The following is a 17,640-nucleotide window of genomic DNA, read 5'->3' as shown; positions in this document are numbered from 1 at the left end:
TGTTTGTATTAAATCCAAGCAATTTTAGTAACTATGCTTAAATTAAAATTTAACTTTTTACCGGGATCAAAGTCACCAAGAGTGGTTAGAGCCTTGTGTTGAAAGTGCCAGTGAGATGTTGATGTTTTAGGTATATATACGTTGGATTTTGAATGGGTGGGATGAAGTTGGGATAGAAAGACATTTTTATATGAGGAGTAGGCTTTTTTGAGGTAAAAGGAGCCGACAATGGGAAAGAATGGGTAATGGTTCGGCCTGATTATTTTTCAGGATTATATAGACAGGGATAATTTGAGAAAGGATAGCTTAATTGCTGAATAATTAAACTATGTAGAAATGTGTGGAATGGGATGATTGTTTTATATGTTATATCGTATGGTTTGTGTGATGTTCCTTTCCTTCCTCCCCCTTTCAAAATCCAACGTATATAAACATAAAACAGCAATTTCTCACTGGCACTCTCAACAGGACACACAAGAATGACAACACTTTGAGTGAGTACAAATACTTTGATTGAATCTAAATTTTTCTAGCATTGTATAAATTCATTCTTTTTTAAATCTAAAATATTCTCGCATTGTATAAATTCATTTTTTTATCTACAATTTTCTTGTATTCTTTAAATTCATTTTTTTACATCTTACATGTATTTGTAAAATTTAAACAAAGTTTAAAAACCCAGGCCCTGAAGATGATCTCAATAAAGATCGAAACGTTGCACGATAAAGAAAATATTGTTCTAAAATGTTGCCACACCAGACCGCACCTCACTATCTCTAAATAATATTGGACAGATACAAATGGGGGAAAATTCCGACATTACAGAGATATATTTTGATTTGTAATGAAAGATAAAAAGTGTTAATGAAACATCGAGTGAAATCGGTTATTTTGTCATCTTGAAATAATAGGGAAAAAACCTCCGAAGAAAAATCGGCCACCTGTTCCCAGTTAAGGCTCGTGAATAGCCATTACTGTTCCCAATGAGGGTAAACTAAGTTTTTACATCAATTTTTCTCGGGGGGTTTACCAACGTTTTTCCGGCCCCTTCCTAATAAAAGAGAACCTGGAATTTATAACCTCCGAGAGCGGGGGAGTTTCTTCTTTCACCCTCCGAAGAACACGGGCGGCCGAGCAAGTCATGGGAACCTTTTCCAACACTCATCTGTTTTCATTTACTCCGGGCTATATCTTCTTTTATACAATGGTCTTCTCGGTATGTGAAAAACAATGAATAATTTTATTTAGTATTGAACATTTTACTGCATTGAAGTAGCATGTGCCAGCTCCTAAGTCTAGTAAATTTTTAAGAAAACATAGACTTTTAATAATATGAGTGTAGGTTTTTGGTCTTGTATTGCAGAATTGATATAATATTTACAATAAACCTTTAAGATTAGCTACATTTTAAATGACAAGTAACATTGCCTGTGGCTCTTACGTTGATTACATTTAGCAAGGTTAAAACTAAAAAGCCGAAAAAAAGCACTGTCACTCGACAGGGATATTTCTTGATCTTTTGGGAGATATTGTACCATTTCAAAATGTGTCAGTTTTCACTGGATTTTCTTGTTCCATTGCATTAATTGTTTTATAGTGGTTTTAAAATAGAATTTTATGAGTTTGAGCGGTTAACTGAATCGATGAACCTATTCGACCGTTGATCGGTTTTGTTGATTTTTCTCATGTTTGGTCGTTTCTGCACAAGTCAGTGTAAATATTGCGAAAACATCTGCGTATTAGGAACAGCTACACTTTTGCACTTTACCACCAGTTCAACGGATGCGGAATCAATTTGACCCCTCCACTTGTTTTCCACCCTAAGTGGGCAACTTATTATTCAAAGCCGCCGCATTTGCTGTTACCTCGTATCCCACCGTTTTCTGTCGCTTAAGAGGATAATCCTAAATCACCTTGTTTACCCTAACAATTAAAAGCTCAACTCCCTCGAGGATTTAAACCAGAGTACTCAAACTTCCTACCGAAATACACATTCAACTTTGGTCGTTGTTAATCCCAAATGAAAATCTAAAATAGGAAACGCATCAATTGGTTTTCTGAACCCTGAGTTGATATTGAACGGTGGCAAACATAAAGGACGTGTTTATTATAATTTGCAAAATAAACTACCACCGGTAGCAGCTCCTCTACTTCATATTTTGCCAACCAGATATAGATCTGTTCAGGAGGCTTCCTGGAGGAATAATTTCGTTATCCCAACAAACACTGTAGAACTAAAAAGATGAGCAGCAAATATGATGGGTATTTTCAAGTATTTGAAAATTTGGCTCTTTGGCGAGAGTTACAACACGTCAGAATTTTCCATTCTATTAGTACTAATTAGAGTCTCCAGAACGGTATTGGTCAATCGGACCACGAAATCTAATGGATTTAATAAGTAAAATTAAGTATATGTCCATTGAAGCACTCCGTGGCCATTTCTTTTCTCGACGAGAATCGAATCCTGATTACATGACATTTGAAAAATGGGGGGGAAATCGAAAGGAGGGTTGAGATGGGAAATTGATGTCCGAGTGGTTCGAAGTCACGATAGCTCAAGTGGTAGGGTAGCGCCGTATTTAGCACTTAGCCGAAGGTCGTGGGTTCGAATCCCGCTCGTTACACTGGCTTTTTATTTCAACCTATAGCTTACATAAAAACTCACAAGGTCGGTCCTGTGTCTTATCGGTCCAGTAACCGCGGTTTAACTCCAATGGTAATCAAAGTTAGGTCATTTCAGATCCCAGCGCAATCCGACTCTAGACCCCCCCCCCACTTGGGATACGATGCTGTCAACAGCTTGGTCAATTCTCAACGATTGCAGCCACTCTTAAATACATTCTTTCTTTTTTATATACCATTCCATTCAGGGTGGTGGAGTACTCGATATTCCTTATCACCCTGACACTTATTATTGCCATTGGAGGGGGGAACGCGCGATTGAAGTTTATTATGATTTTTTTGTGTATGATTCGTGTTCGGCACGGGGGTCAAGGGGGTCGGGGTTGTATTCCAAACTTTCCCGGTTCTACCCCTCCTTCCGTGCACAGTATTTCCTAGGTTGCGTTCTTTTCCAGTCCCTCCACACTCGTCGCCCTCCTTACACCCAATCCCTCCAATTCAACTCCTCACATCACAGTCGTAATACCCGCTCATCCCCAATTGATCTTACCCTTCCACAACATACAACCCATACAGCCCCTAAATTCTGGAACTCACATCCCCTTTCTATTCGTCACGCCGCCTCCTTTTCCTCCTTTAAATCCCACCAGTATAATCACCTCCTCTCTCTCCAAATAGATATTTTACGACAATATTTGATATTTTTGTTTAATATTCTTGTAATTTTTTTTATGGCTTGCCTTATTTGTGTACATTGTGACATGATTTTTATTTAATTTTATTTTTTATTTCATAGAAGGCACTTCATTTATTTATTTCATGTATATTGTTCTTAGGGGACACGAGTCTCAGAATAAATTTATTTTTCGTCTTCTTATTATTATATAACTAACATAATTAAAGGTAGAAGGGGCAATCAATATTCCTCCATCGGCCCTCTCACATTACACGTTCAGCGTAAAACAGCCCTGTTCGCACTTAAAATCGATACCGTGTAACCAGATACTCGCTGCTGTGGTCAAGCACGATTCTCATATCAGGTGGCATTCCTCATTTCCTGGTAATGATTATTTAGAGATCGTGAGATGCGGTCTGGTGTGATATAGGTTTAGAAAAAACATTTTCTTTATCGTGCCAACGTTTCAACTTCATTGAGATCATCTTCAGAGCTTGGGATTTATAAACATTGCTTAAATTATACAAATACACGTAAGATGTATTTGTAGTACAAACTTGTAGTACTGGGAATACCACAGGGTAGTATGCTCGGACCACTCTTGCACCTCCTCCACACATCAGACATCCCATCCAGCTTCTATTCTCCTTGCATCCTTCGCCGACAACACAGCCGTCCTTCTGTCCAATCCTGAAAAAGCTTCGGAGGAGCTCCAATCACACGTAGCGGATTGCAGAATGGAGCAAAATATGAAGAATAAAAACACCCATATGACATTTACACTCTGAAGCAAAAATCCTCACATAGTGCACCTCAACAACATCCCTATTCCCAAAGCTGACTGCGTACGATACCTTGGGCTCTATTTTGACTCACGACTGACGTTGAAACAGCACATCCAAATAAAAAGACAGGAACTGAATACACGAGTCGGATGTTACAAGTGAGCACGAGAGGAAAATGTGTGCTCACCCCACTCAGGAAGGCAACATCGAAAAATGTGGCAGACCATATTGAAGAAAACGTGTTCCTCGCCTTTGGGGTGCCACGGGTAGTCATCTGCAATAACGGGGTTCAGTATCGTGGACGAGAGTTTACTACCAAAATGTCGGAGTACGGAGTGAAGATATGGTACAGGGCGCTATACCACCCGCAGGCTAACCCGACGGAACGAGTAAACCGAGTGATAAAGACGATGATGGCGTCTTACATTCGAGACAATCAGAGGCACTGGAACAAGGAACTCTCGAAACTGTCGTTTGCTGTAAACACTGCAGTACACGAAGCAACCGGGTACACACCAGCATATTTAAATTATGGGCAAGAACTCGCCCGTTCGGGTGGAGACTATCTAGGAGAAAAAACGGGAAGTCACGACGGCACCCTGGAGGTAGATCGGACGGCTCACCAAGGGAGATTACAACAGGTGCCGACACTCTTCCGAGAGGTACAGGTTCGACTTGATCGGGCGTACGAGAGATCTAGAAGGGTCTATAATATGAGGAGACGTCAGGTTGAGTACGTCGAGGGACAGGAGGTATGGTGTCACAATTATGTCCAATCAGATGCCGCCAGTAAGTTGACTCCCCGCTTCTCTAAAGCTAAGATTAAGAGAAAACTGTCTCCCTTGGTCTATGAGTTGGAGAACGAAGAAGGCCGGAGCTTAGGCCAATGGCATGTGAAGGACCTAAAGCCCCACCCCGGAAGTCAAGACTCCATGAGGGGGGAAAAAAAAAGGGTTAACCTTTTTTTTTGGGAGGAAGGAGTGGAAATGTTACAAGTGAACACGAGAGGAAAAAAAAATTTTTTTTTGCACTGGGGTGACCAGACTCAGGCAGAGGCGAGGGTGCCCTCGATAAGATTGCCAGATAAGAGGCCGAAGACGCGCGGGCGGCATTTGGAAGACGAAGGAAGCGGGGACGCTGGCGAGGAGTGGGGTCCGACGGCAGTGGACAAGAAGGCCTCGAGCTGAGACTGGTCGGTGTGGACGAGCGAGGCAAAAAAGTAAAACGTGACAGTGTATAATTTATTATTTTTGGGACTTTTCTCATCGTCGTGAAGTGGAGGGTTCGCGTGTGCGAGGGGAGAACCGTTCTGGAACGACGAGAAAAAGGACGTACACGAGGTTCGAGCTTTTAAGTTATAAGATTGGTTTCTGGCAGTTTTTTGGTTTTAATTCTGAAGAGACTTGTTTTATTTATTTTGTTTTGTTTTACAACTTATTCTTAATACAGAGGACATTAATATTTTATTTTCTTGTTGTGTTTTTTTATATATATATTTTTTATTTGTTATTTTGTTATTTCACCCCGAGGGTTTCACTGTTTTCCTAAAGGAAGAAAATGAAATAAAAACAGTGTGGCGCACGATTATTCCCCTTTTGGAGACGAAGCGGCCACGGGAAAAAATCTCCACTGAGCCCCAGGTACCCGGCAACCGGGTGAATTGCCAACGGTCCGTCGAGAAACCGTAACACGGACTACCCTACAAACTACTCGGACACAAATCTAATTTTTAGACAAAAAATTTAACACTGTACAGAACACTACTGAAACCGATTTGGACATACGGACTAGAACTATGGGTACCGCTAAACATACTAACATCCAACAAATTCAATCCTTCCAATCCAAAGTCCTTAGAATTATAATTAATGCTCTTTACTATGTCTCCAACGCCACCCTCCACAATGACCTCAAAATGCTCCTTGTAAATAAATTAATCTCGTCCAAATTCACTCAGTTCCTCGACAAACTCTACATTCACCCGAACCCACTAGGCCAGTTCATGTCCAACATAATCCATCCCTACAATCCTGTCGGCAGATTAAAGCGGAGATGTCCTCGGGACCTCCTCATCAAGGACTCATGCACAAAACTGGTTGACCAACAATGGTTGGCCCCTCAAGACAATAAAGTGTATAATGTAAATACGTAAATAATCTCAAATTACGAGATGTATATTTTATTAATGCAGTTAGTAATAAAAAAATTAACCGTCACTAAACACCACTCATCGTTCTTAATCTAGACGAATGAGTCAATAAACAAGCAGTTATTACTAAATCAGAACTTTATTTGTAAAAAAGTAAAAGATACAAAATAAGAATGATTTTGATGTATTAATTGTTCATATTCCGAATAATTACAATGAAAAAATTAAAATAATAAATTATAATTAATTAAGGTTTTTAGTTGAGATAAAAAAATCAATGGCACGATCGGGATTCGAACCCACGATCTTTGGATTGATACGCCGCTGCTCTACCAATTGAGCTATCGTGACCTCGATCCACTCGGACACTAACTTCCCATCTTAACCGAACCTTTTGAATTATCCCTCCTTTTTGCCATTTTTCAAATGTCGTGTAATCTACTTGACTTTTTTATCTCAACTAAAAACCTTAATTAATTGAATGGTATTAATTGGTCAAGCGGACCACGAAATTAGTGAATTTAAGGAATTAAAATAATAAAATTGTCTAAACATAAGAGGAAAAATGAAAATTTAATTTAAAAATATTACTTACTAAATAATACTTAATAAATACTTGAAATAATACTTGGCTTTTGAGAAATAATTAAAATTTGTGTAATTTGTTTAAATTTTAAATATTATTTCATTCTGTTTAAAATTGTTTGGTGGATTGCTCACATTTCCGTGTGACAGTTAAACTTCCCGGGATTTACGGTTTATCCAATATTCAGTGTCATGTGTACAATGCTAAAAGAGCGAAACAAAGCGGTGCGCATATGCACGAACACACGTCTCTTGACAGACGTGGACATTTCCCAGTCCGACAGGCAGACTCACGAATTTGAAAACGCCTTGATGTATTCGTCCCAGGAGAGAGAGTATACCTTATTTACCTAACTTAAACCTCTTCACAATCCCTCAAGTTTTAGGGAAATTAAATAATTGATCAACTGATTTTTACTTTCTCTCTGAAAAAAAAAGCACAAAGTCAAATTAAAACTAGAGTACGATGGTAATATTAAAACTTAGGATGATTAAACTTGTATGCAACTCTTTCTTTTTCTTCTTAAAAATTCTCAATTCAAAAGAGATGGGAAGTTGGTGCCTGGGGGGATCGAAGGCACGATGGCTCAAGTGGTAGAGTAGCGGCGTGTCAAGCCAGAGGTCGTGGGTTCGAATCCCGCTCGTGACACTGACTTTTTTATCTCAACTTAAAACCTTAATTAATTAAATGATATCAATTGGTCAAGCGGACCACTAAAAATAGTGAATTTAATGAATTAAAATGAAGTATACTTCACTAAAGCTCTCCGTGGCCATTTCACTTGTCGCCAAAAATCAAATAGATTACACGACATTTGAAAAATGGCAAAAAGGAGGGAAAATTCAAAAGGTGTGGTTGAGATGGGAAGTTGGTGCCCGGGGGAACAAAGTGACGCTAGCTCAATTGGTAGAGTAGCGGCGTATCCAGCCAGAGGTCGTGGGTTCGAATCCCGCTCGTGACACTGACTTTTTTATCTCAAATTAAAATCTTAATTAATTAAATGATATTAGTTGGTCAGGCGGACCACGAAAAATAATGAATTGTTTATTATTATTTTTCCAACACGGTATATTATATCACTCTAGTTACTTTTCTTTAATGTAGATATATTTTTTGGCAGCATACAGTTCATTGACTGATCCGCAAAATTTTTCTAATTGACATCAATACCAAGCCAAATATTTTCAGATCCGACCGTCTCATATCCTTGTATTGTGCTATAAAGGTTAAAAGGGGTCAGTTTTTTTGCCCTTGAGAACCGCGACCAATCTCCATCATTGTGAGCTTGAAGCCTTTTACCAGAAACCAAAACTTTGAAAGGGCTTCCGGTTGTACCATTTGACTTTTTCTCTCCCAGGAATACCAGCCTGCATTGGCTTTTCCACCAAAGGAAATTTTCTTCTTGGCCATTACGTTAGCTTGATCTCTGCTACTGTAGTCTGCCGATAATATACAAAGGGTATTCACGATGTTTGTAAGATGTTAACTCCTGTTAACCAGAAAAGAGAAATGTCCTGAAAGATCGTGAACGCCCCTTTCTTTTCTTACCATGTTAAACGTTAATTTTCCGCAATGCTGGGCGTGGCGATTGGTAGAACCAAAAATAAAACTATAACAGTCCTTGAAGGTTTCTTGTTGTTTGTTTTGGTTTTCATTTGGGTTAAATTGCAAGATGCCAGAAGTTAATAAAAAATAAAATTAAAGTACTCTTTTTCAAAATGTTATCTATATATGCACTCGAAAATTATTAACAAATGACACACTTCTATTCGTGCCGACATACCTAACCTGTATCCTAAGTTCTAACAGCCTACAACTTTATAGGATATGGGATGTATCTATTATGAATGAGAGTATAAGGACAAGTCAGAAATTAACAAAATAAATGTATTGGTCTGGTGTACTTAACGCGAATTTAAGAATAAAACTACATGTCATCAAAAACAGCTGTTAAATTCATGACTGCCATGTTGGTTACCTACGCCCTAACGGATATCAATGTTACTACATTTTCGATCTAACATCGAACATAGTCCCTGGCTATCGTGGCATCGTCCAATGTTAACTAGCGGATTTTTATAAGTCTACGTCATTATTTTTTTCGATCTAACAGGACTTAACAGAGTTAACAGGGTTAACACAAAGATCGTAAATACCCTTAACATCCCGGAAGGGCAAGCATTAAAATAAAATATTCCTCCTAGTTAATTCCCTCTCGTCATTGTCCGTTTATTTTTGTTTATTTTTCGAAACAAACCAAACAAAAATGTGGCCATTGTTTGATGATAAAAGTAAAGGTAAATACACATTACACACCTACCGAAGATGAAAATAAACACTAATTCGATATAATTTATGAAAATAATACCGCTTTTATTTAACAACAAATTTATCCACAAAAAAATTATATTCCATTCAGAGCTAATTTAATTTCATATTACTCTGTTATCTGACAGTTACATTACCACCTCCATCTGTTTCACAGCATTTAGCTTATCAATATTACGGTTTCCTAACGAAGTGAATTAATGGATTAATGGGACCATTACTTAATGGATCGGTAACATTAAGGCCCTGCAACAGCTGCTCCTTGCCTTAGATAATGTACCTTTTCGTCTCCGTACATTTTCGCCTTCCAACGATCAAAAAACAATGAAAACTTTGAACAAATACGTTTTATTTTATTTACTTAATTATTTTAATCAAAATTATTTGGCTTTTTTAGATGATTTCATTATATGATTTTAGCACGTTGGCCACTAGTATTTATGTGCTTTTATCTAATTGTTTGATTCGTTTTATTAATTTTCCTTTCACATGTATAATGAAAAATATATTTATTTACATAGTCTTTATGTTTTTTGACTACTTTGGTATGGTAAAACTGTTCCACTAGGCCGGTGTTAAGGCCAGGAAACATTGTCTTTTGTTATCCACAGAGTGCGTGAAATGTGCTTTTCAAAAACTTTTGGTTTATTTTCTTCTCTAATCCCGTTTTGTCCCTCATGTCTCTTTTCTTACTTTTTAAACAGTGGTAAGTCTGTTCTTCATACGCTTGTTTACTCCCGCGTTTCTGTCGAGTTAGATTCAAAATTGTGTAAAAAAAACCCTAAAACAGTAATTTTTCCGTATCGGGAACTAACTGTGGCTTTTCACGATCGGAAACTGGTGGACTTTGGTCCGAACTCCAGCCGCATAGTCGCAGAGAGGCCCCGAGTAAGTAAAGTAAATTTTTTTGTGCGCGTTATTTTTATTTATTTAGAAATCGTGAGATGTGGTCTGGTGTGATGTAGGTTTTAGAAAAACATTTTCTTTATCGTGCCAATGTTTCGATCTTTATTGAGATCATCTTCAGGGCCTGGGATTTACTTTCAGCTCAAAGAAGCCCACGCCTTATACAAAAATGTCTTTTCTATACCGACATCCTTCCCCACCCCTTCAAAATCCAACATATATAAACACAAAATAATAAAATCTCACTGGCACTCTCGACACGACACGCAAGAATGGCACAATTACCCAGAAGACAAACACTTTGAGTGAGTAGAAATACTTTGATTGAATATATAAAATATATTTTGCATTGTATAAATTCTTTTTTCCACATCCAAAATGTATTTGTAATATGTAAACAATGTTTGTAAATCCCAGGCCCTGAAGATGACCTTAATAAAGATCAAAACGTTGGCCCGATAAAGAAAGTGTTTTTCTGAAACCTATATCACACCAGACCGCATCTCACGATTTCTAAATAAATATCGATTAACGGTCCCTAATCGCCACACATTATTTTTATTTTACAATTACTTTAATACATCAGGAATCCCTTCCTTTCGTCCATTTTTCGTTTTTGTTTATTTATTTTGTTAATTTTTTGCGACAAAACAGGGTCGCTCAACAACCAAATTAAATTAATTAAGGTTTTGAGTTGAGAAAAAATTCAGTGTCACTGGCGTGAATGTATAATCTGAGAGAGCCACCAAATATCTTCCTTCAATTAATTAATCTTTATGTTAGGTATTGGTTGAAATGAAAAAGTTAGTGTCACGAGCGGGTTTCGAACCAACGACCTTCAGCTAGATACGCCGCCACCACCTGAACTATCGTGACTTCGATCAACTCGGACACTAACTTTCCATCTCAATCCCATCTTTTGAATTTTCCCTACTTTTTGCCATTTTTCAAATGTCGTGTAATCTACTTGACTTTTTTATCTCAACTAAAAACCATAATTAATTGAAAGATGTTATTGGTCAAGCGGACCACGAAAACTAGTGAATATAATAAGTTAAAATGAAGTATATCTTCACTAAAGCTCTCCGTGGCCATTTCATTTGTCACTGAAAATCAAATAGATTACACATTTGAAAAATGGCAAAAAGGAGGGAAAATTCAAAAGGTGGGGATGAGATAAGAAGTTACGATATCTCAGGTAGTAGAGTAGCGGCGTATCTATCCAAAGATTGTGGGTTCGAATCCCGCGTGACACTGGCTTTTTTATCTCAACTAAAAACCTTAATTAATTGAAAGATATTAATTGGTCAAGCGGATCACGAAAACTAGTGAATTTAACCAGATTAAAATTAACATAAGGAGCCCCGGATTTAGCCGGGGCAGGGAAATAAATATGTAAACGTTATGCAAGGAGCAATTAGAGAATGAATAACCAAATTTCTCTCATTATTCAAATAAATTTCAATTTGTAAATCTATCTTCATCCCTGTCCTTGATATTTACAGTATTTTCTTAAAACTCCATTCTATATTAAGGTACAAATGTAAATTCAAACAGCCAAAGATAAATTACATAACAGATGAAATCTATTATAAATAATTAATCAGTAATATTGTACATATTGTTAACAAACACCCGAAGAAGTCTCACTGACTACAAAGGAGAGAAAGAATTTAGAAGAACATCAGATACAACGATATGGTATAAAAATGTCTTCAAAACACATGAACGAACCGAATCAGGTTTTTTTTTTGTATAAGCCCGGAACATGAACAATCAAACTCGTTAGGGAAATACATCTCGGTTTTTCAAGCTGAAATACGGCATCAATGTTTGTGCCTTGGAAAATGTTCAAAAGACCGGATAGCCAAAACTATTAAAAAATGTAACAACATGTAAACAATCACATAAATACTAGTCATGCAATGCATCTAAAATCTCCAAAATGGCAAAGTGTTTTGAGTTCAGAGAATATGTAAATATGAGCCTGGACGCGCCCTCGAAAAGGTGCTGAAATTTGAAAACGAGAATTTTAAGAAGGTTTTTCACTAAATAACATCCTAACATACTATTTGTTTTTATTTTGTGAGAAAACATATTACTACTTCTGCCCACCTTAAGTACCTTTTTATGTCACCTCAAATATTATGAAGTAAATAAAAGGCGTTCTGACGTTAGAAAAATTGGCGCTCGGGCATCAAGAGAGAAAAATAGAGTGATTTGCAAAAATTATTATCTATCTTTGAGAAATACACCTCGGACTTTCAAGCTGAAATATATATTTACTAAATAATTGTCCCTCGGAAATATTAAAAGAGGTTACACAGGCAAAAAATCCACAGACCTTCATATATTCATATTTCCAGATATACCATCAGATTTATTTTGTACCGGACACAAAGGAATTTCGGATAACGAAAGGCAAACACACAGGCCAGAGGAGGATCGGCATAAACTATTATTATATAAATTATTATTATATAGGCCCTGAAACTTTTCTTGGGTTAAGAAAAACAATATCAGAATTTTCCATCACAGATTCAATCCAAAAATGGCAAAAGGAGACGTGGATAAATTCTATACGTACTGGACAGGATACGTACGTTATATGCTAAAATAACCACCACAAAGACTGGTAAACACTGTTACACTTAAACAGGGCAAATTCACAAAAGCGATAAAATATTTTATGCTCACTGGCATCTGAGAAAACATCTACACAGTATCAGTGGGGAGCCCCATTCATAGGTTATGCAAGGAGGTGGAAGCCACAGCCATCTATATCATCTTCGAATTGGAAGCAAACGCCCAACGGAGACATAAACGGTATTCACGATCTTTGTGTTGACCCTGTTAACTCTGTTAGGTCGTGTTAGATCGAGAAAAATGATGACGTAGACTTGTAAGAATCGGCCAGTTAATATTGTTCGATCTAACAGAATAGGGCCGATGTTAGGTGTTGTCGAAAATGTAGTCACATTGCCATCCGTTAGGGCGTAGGTAACCAACATGGCAGCCATGAATTTAACAGCTGTTTTTGGTTTACATATATTTTTATTCGTAAATACGCATTGATTAAATCAGACCAATGCATTTCTTTTTTTAATTTCTGACCTGTCCTTTCAGTCATTGATAATAGATATGTACATCCCACATCCTATAAAGTTGTAGGCTGTTAGACCTTAGGAAAAATATTAGGTACGTCGGCACAATTGATGAGTGTCATTCGTTAGTACTTTCGAGTGCACAGATATCATTTTGAATGCAAAAGTTGATTAATTTTCCTACAGCATTGCGGAAAAATTAACGTTTAACATGGTAAGAAAAGAAGGGGGCATTCAGGATCTTGCTGGACGTTTCTCTATTCGAGTTAACTTCTTACAAACATCGTGAAGATTGCTAGTGTTACATTAGAGAAGGCCCAAAACATAATGTACAGTTGAAAGACTTATGAAACCCCTCTCAAGAAACAAAACAAAGAATAGAAAAGGACGGCATTTATTAAAATAGTAGAGTACTGTGCAGCCACAAACTGGATTTGGGATTAAGAGTAAGATTATTGAAACGCTACGTCTTTTGAACTGTGCTGTATGATGTTGAATCTTTGATGTTAACAGAATACTCTATGAAAAAACCTGAAGTATTCAGGATGTGGACCTATTTGAAGATGCTAAAAATAAGCTGCATATAACACATCACTAACGTGGATGTACACAGAACAATAAACAACATAACACAATTAACCCAACAGTTATTTATTTACAAAAACAAAGAAACTTGGATTTTTTCAGTCATATCATCTTTGAATTGAAAGCAACCGGCCAATGGAGACATAAGGGGTATTCACGATCTTTGTGTTAACCATGTTAACTCTGTTAAGCCTGTTAGATCGAGAAAAATTATGACGTAGACTTGTAAGAATCGGCTAGTTAACATTGCTGGCCAGGGCCAATGTTAGATGTTAGGTCGAAAATGTAGTCACATTGCTATCCGTTAGGGCGAAGGTAACCAACATGGTAGACATGAATTTAACAGCTGTTTTTTGTTTACATGTACTTTTATTCTTAAATACGCACTAATTAAATCACATCAATATAGTTTTGTTAATTTCTGACCTGTTCTGGCGATGTAAAGAAAACCAAGGGAAAATAATTATAGCACTTTTTAACAGACGATCGGGTCGATTTCACTGAACTAAGGAATTAAGAAAATACAATAAGCTCGAAGGATGAATTTTGGGAACAAAATCTACTACTTCCTAGTATTCGTCATTTCAATAATCACTATTTGGAAATCGTGAGATGCTGTCTGTTGTGATGTAGATTTCAGCAAAACAGGTTCTTTATCGTGCCAACGTTTCGATCTCCATTGAGATCATCTTCAGCGCTCAAAGTGTTTATTTTCTGCGTAATTTTGCCATTTTTACGTGTCGTTTTGAGAGTGCCATCAATTATAGATTTTTTAACTACTCACAATAGAACTTAAATATATGTTTAAATAAAACTCGTATCTCGTTAAATAATATGAGAGCGAGAGTATGATAAAAACTTCCAGCAACATTGAAATCGCTGACAAGGCTTATCTTTTAATATTCCGAATTCTTCAAAGAAAAGGACGGAAGAGGAAGTTTATTGATTGAAAACTGTCGCTATGTGACTCGCCCATTGTTTTCATAAATGAGTAAAGTACAAAAGTCTTCTCTTACACAACTTTACACCTGCCAACCCCGCTCAGAAAATTAAGATTCGGGAGATGGTAATGAGGTGGCTGACAAAAGAGGGTTGTAACGAGGGCGTTGATGAGGTGCCAGCTTATCGATCCTCGACGGCCGACGAAACCGCGTCAAATCTTAACCGGCCTGTTAAATGGATAATCAAGTACAAAAGGGTTAAAACTCCACCCCCTACGATCTAGCTTTCTCCAGCCCATTGTTAGCTGATAAAAGATGTGGGTAAAGCACCGAATGCGTTAAATAAAGCTTTGTTTACCTTAAGGCAATGAAAGGATGAAAAGAACTAAACCGATTTTTCCTTTGCGTCTTCTAATAAATTAGGCAAAAATTATATTTGACTAAAATCCAATTTATTTGGCATGTGGAGAAAGAGTGGTCGATGAGTCCCACCTGATTGAAGGGTGCGATTCCTTGGCTGTATATATAGAGAGCGTGTAGGAATTCCACCTGATATGAGAATTGTGGTTCATCAAATTAGCAATTATTTAGATCCCCTATTTCAATTTTTGGAGGATGCAGAGTTGTTTTATTGGATTTATGTTTATTATTGAAGGCATAGTTTTGTGCCCCTAGCGTGTGTTAAAAGTGAATATACTTATCGGCGTGAATGTATAATGTGAGAGAGCCACCAAATAATTTCTTTCAATTAATTTTTAATCTTGGTTGAAATGAAAAAGTTAGAGTCAGGAGCGGGATTCGAACCCACGACCTTCGGCCAAATACGCCGCTTCTCTACTACTTGAGCTATCGTGACTTCAATCATCATTTTCGTTTGTCCCCGTGAATCGAATTCTGATTACACGATATTTGAACAATGGCAAAAAGGAGGGAAAATTCAAAAGGTAAGTTGTGATGGGGAGTTGGTGTTCTAGTGGATCGAAGTCACGATTGCTCAAGTGGTTAGAGAAGCGGTATTGAGCCGAAGGTCGTGGGTTCGAATTCCCCTCGCGACGTTGACTTTTTTATCTCAACCAATACCTTACTTAAAGATTAATTTATTTAAAGATGTTATTTGGTCAATCCGACCACGAAAGCTAATGGATTTAATAAGTTAAATGAAGTATATCTTCACTCCGCTCTCCGTGGCTATTTCATTTGTCCCCGAGAATCGAATCCTGATTACAGGACATTTGAAAAATGGTAAAAGGGAGGAGAAATTCGAAGGTAGGTTGAGATGGGAAATCGGAAAGTCCGAGTGGAACTTTTTCATTTCAACCAATGTCTTACATAAAGATGGTAAAATCAATTTTTGTTTCGAAACACTCAATTGTGGCTCGTGCAATGTATTCCAAAGTTATACTCTCTTTTATATTTTTTAGCACTTTTCTTAGTGAAACCTTCTTTATACTTGTTAGGTTCCTTGGGCCGATTGACCAAATAAATTTTTTTCAATTAATTAATCTGTCATTAATTCGATTATTTAATTCGAATTTCGTGACACTTTTTTATCTCAACCAAAACTTTAATTAAAGGTAAATTAATTGAAAAGAACTTCTTTACAATGTTGAAAAACCTGATATCGTGGGTTCGAGAGCAGCAACTCAAAAATATCGTACATGTCAAATTTTTAATTAAAACATTTATTGTTATCAATGAAAATGTGATCCATTTCCCTTCCTTGTTCTTTCAAGAAGAAAGGGAATTGCATTTGATTTTTGTTGTCCGGGCGGTGCCACATTGAATGGTTAGGGGTGGTTAGTGCAATGTCGTCAAAAACACATCAATCAATTTTAAACAAATAATTCGTTAGTCAGTAACGGTGAACTTTAGTGTACACAGCACTGAGTCTGTCAACGATCTGAATGTTGCTGATTCCGTGATTCTCGTATACTGATAACTGCGACCTGACGAAAGCTTGTTTTGTGAGCGCTTGTTGGGAATGTCTACTTCAAGTATAAATTGCTTAACTACATTAAAACTCACCCCTATTTGATCTCTTTTGATTCCATTATATACTGAATGCGATATTTGAAGTTATTCATAAAAAGTTGCAAACACACACTTGCCCGGTGAACACATTCACTTAAACGTTTTCTTCGTGCGCTGTCGACATAATTGGTCATTTTGAAAAGTCATCAAAATTTTAATTTTATAGAATTTTTACCAATGATTATTTGGAGATCGTGAGATGCAGTCTGGTGTGACGTAGGTTTTAAAAAAAAAATTCTTTATCCTGCCAACGTTTCGATCTTTATTGACATCATCTTCAGAGCCTGGGATTTATAAACATGGTTTAATTTTACAAATACATGTAGAATGTGAAAAAATGAATTTGTACAACGCTAGAAATTTTAGATTAAAAAAAATTAAATAAATAACATGAATTTATGCAATGCTAGAAAAGTTTAGACAAAACAATGAATGTATACAAGGCTAGAAAATTTTAGAATAAAAAATGAATTTATACAATGCTTTTTTTAACCTAAATTTGTAATTTGTAGGCAAGTGTTCTTTAACTCTCGTTTTTATTTCTCTACTGCTTTGTCCTATATTTAATGTTATCCTATTCAATCCTCCTTCAACCTGATGAAGCGAAAAGCTCGAAATCCGGATCGTTGGAAAACAACTTACTGTGAGTACAAACTATCTATTTAAAAAGGATGCAGTTATATTGTTCTGAATGTTTTATTAGTTTAGTCTAATTATTATGCCAATTACTCAATTTTTTTTGCTTAACCATACATCTACTGATCGATTTTAATTTTTATAAGCATTTCTTCTTCAATAAGGTTTGTTTTTGATAAAGGATAAAAAAATCTAAAAAATTACAATATTTTAGCGTTTTTGAAGGTCATTTAGTTGTCAAAAAAAGGTAAAAATTTGCCTTTTTTCAATAAAAACGAAAACGTTTTCTTT

General features: G+C 36.6%; 1 protein-coding gene and 1 non-coding gene across 4 annotated transcripts in view; one reads left to right on the top strand and one right to left on the bottom strand.

Annotated features, from left to right (window-relative positions):
• The window catches only part of LOC106669079, a 156,587-nt gene that overhangs the window by 63,397 nt on the left and 75,550 nt on the right, over window positions 1–17,640 (bottom strand). The window lies entirely within an intron of this gene.
• On the top strand, window positions 7,394–7,466 carry Trnad-guc. Its single transcript has one exon. It is a non-coding gene; the product is annotated as a tRNA-Asp (tRNA).

Source organism: Cimex lectularius, unplaced genomic scaffold (assembly GCF_000648675.2).
Source record: "Cimex lectularius strain Harlan isolate CLEC.00 unplaced genomic scaffold, Clec_2.1 scaffold53, whole genome shotgun sequence".
Classification (NCBI taxonomy): Eukaryota; Metazoa; Arthropoda; class Insecta; order Hemiptera; family Cimicidae; genus Cimex; species Cimex lectularius.
The sequence above is the reverse complement of the archived record's forward strand: the minus strand, read 5'-3'. Positions and strand labels throughout refer to the sequence as shown.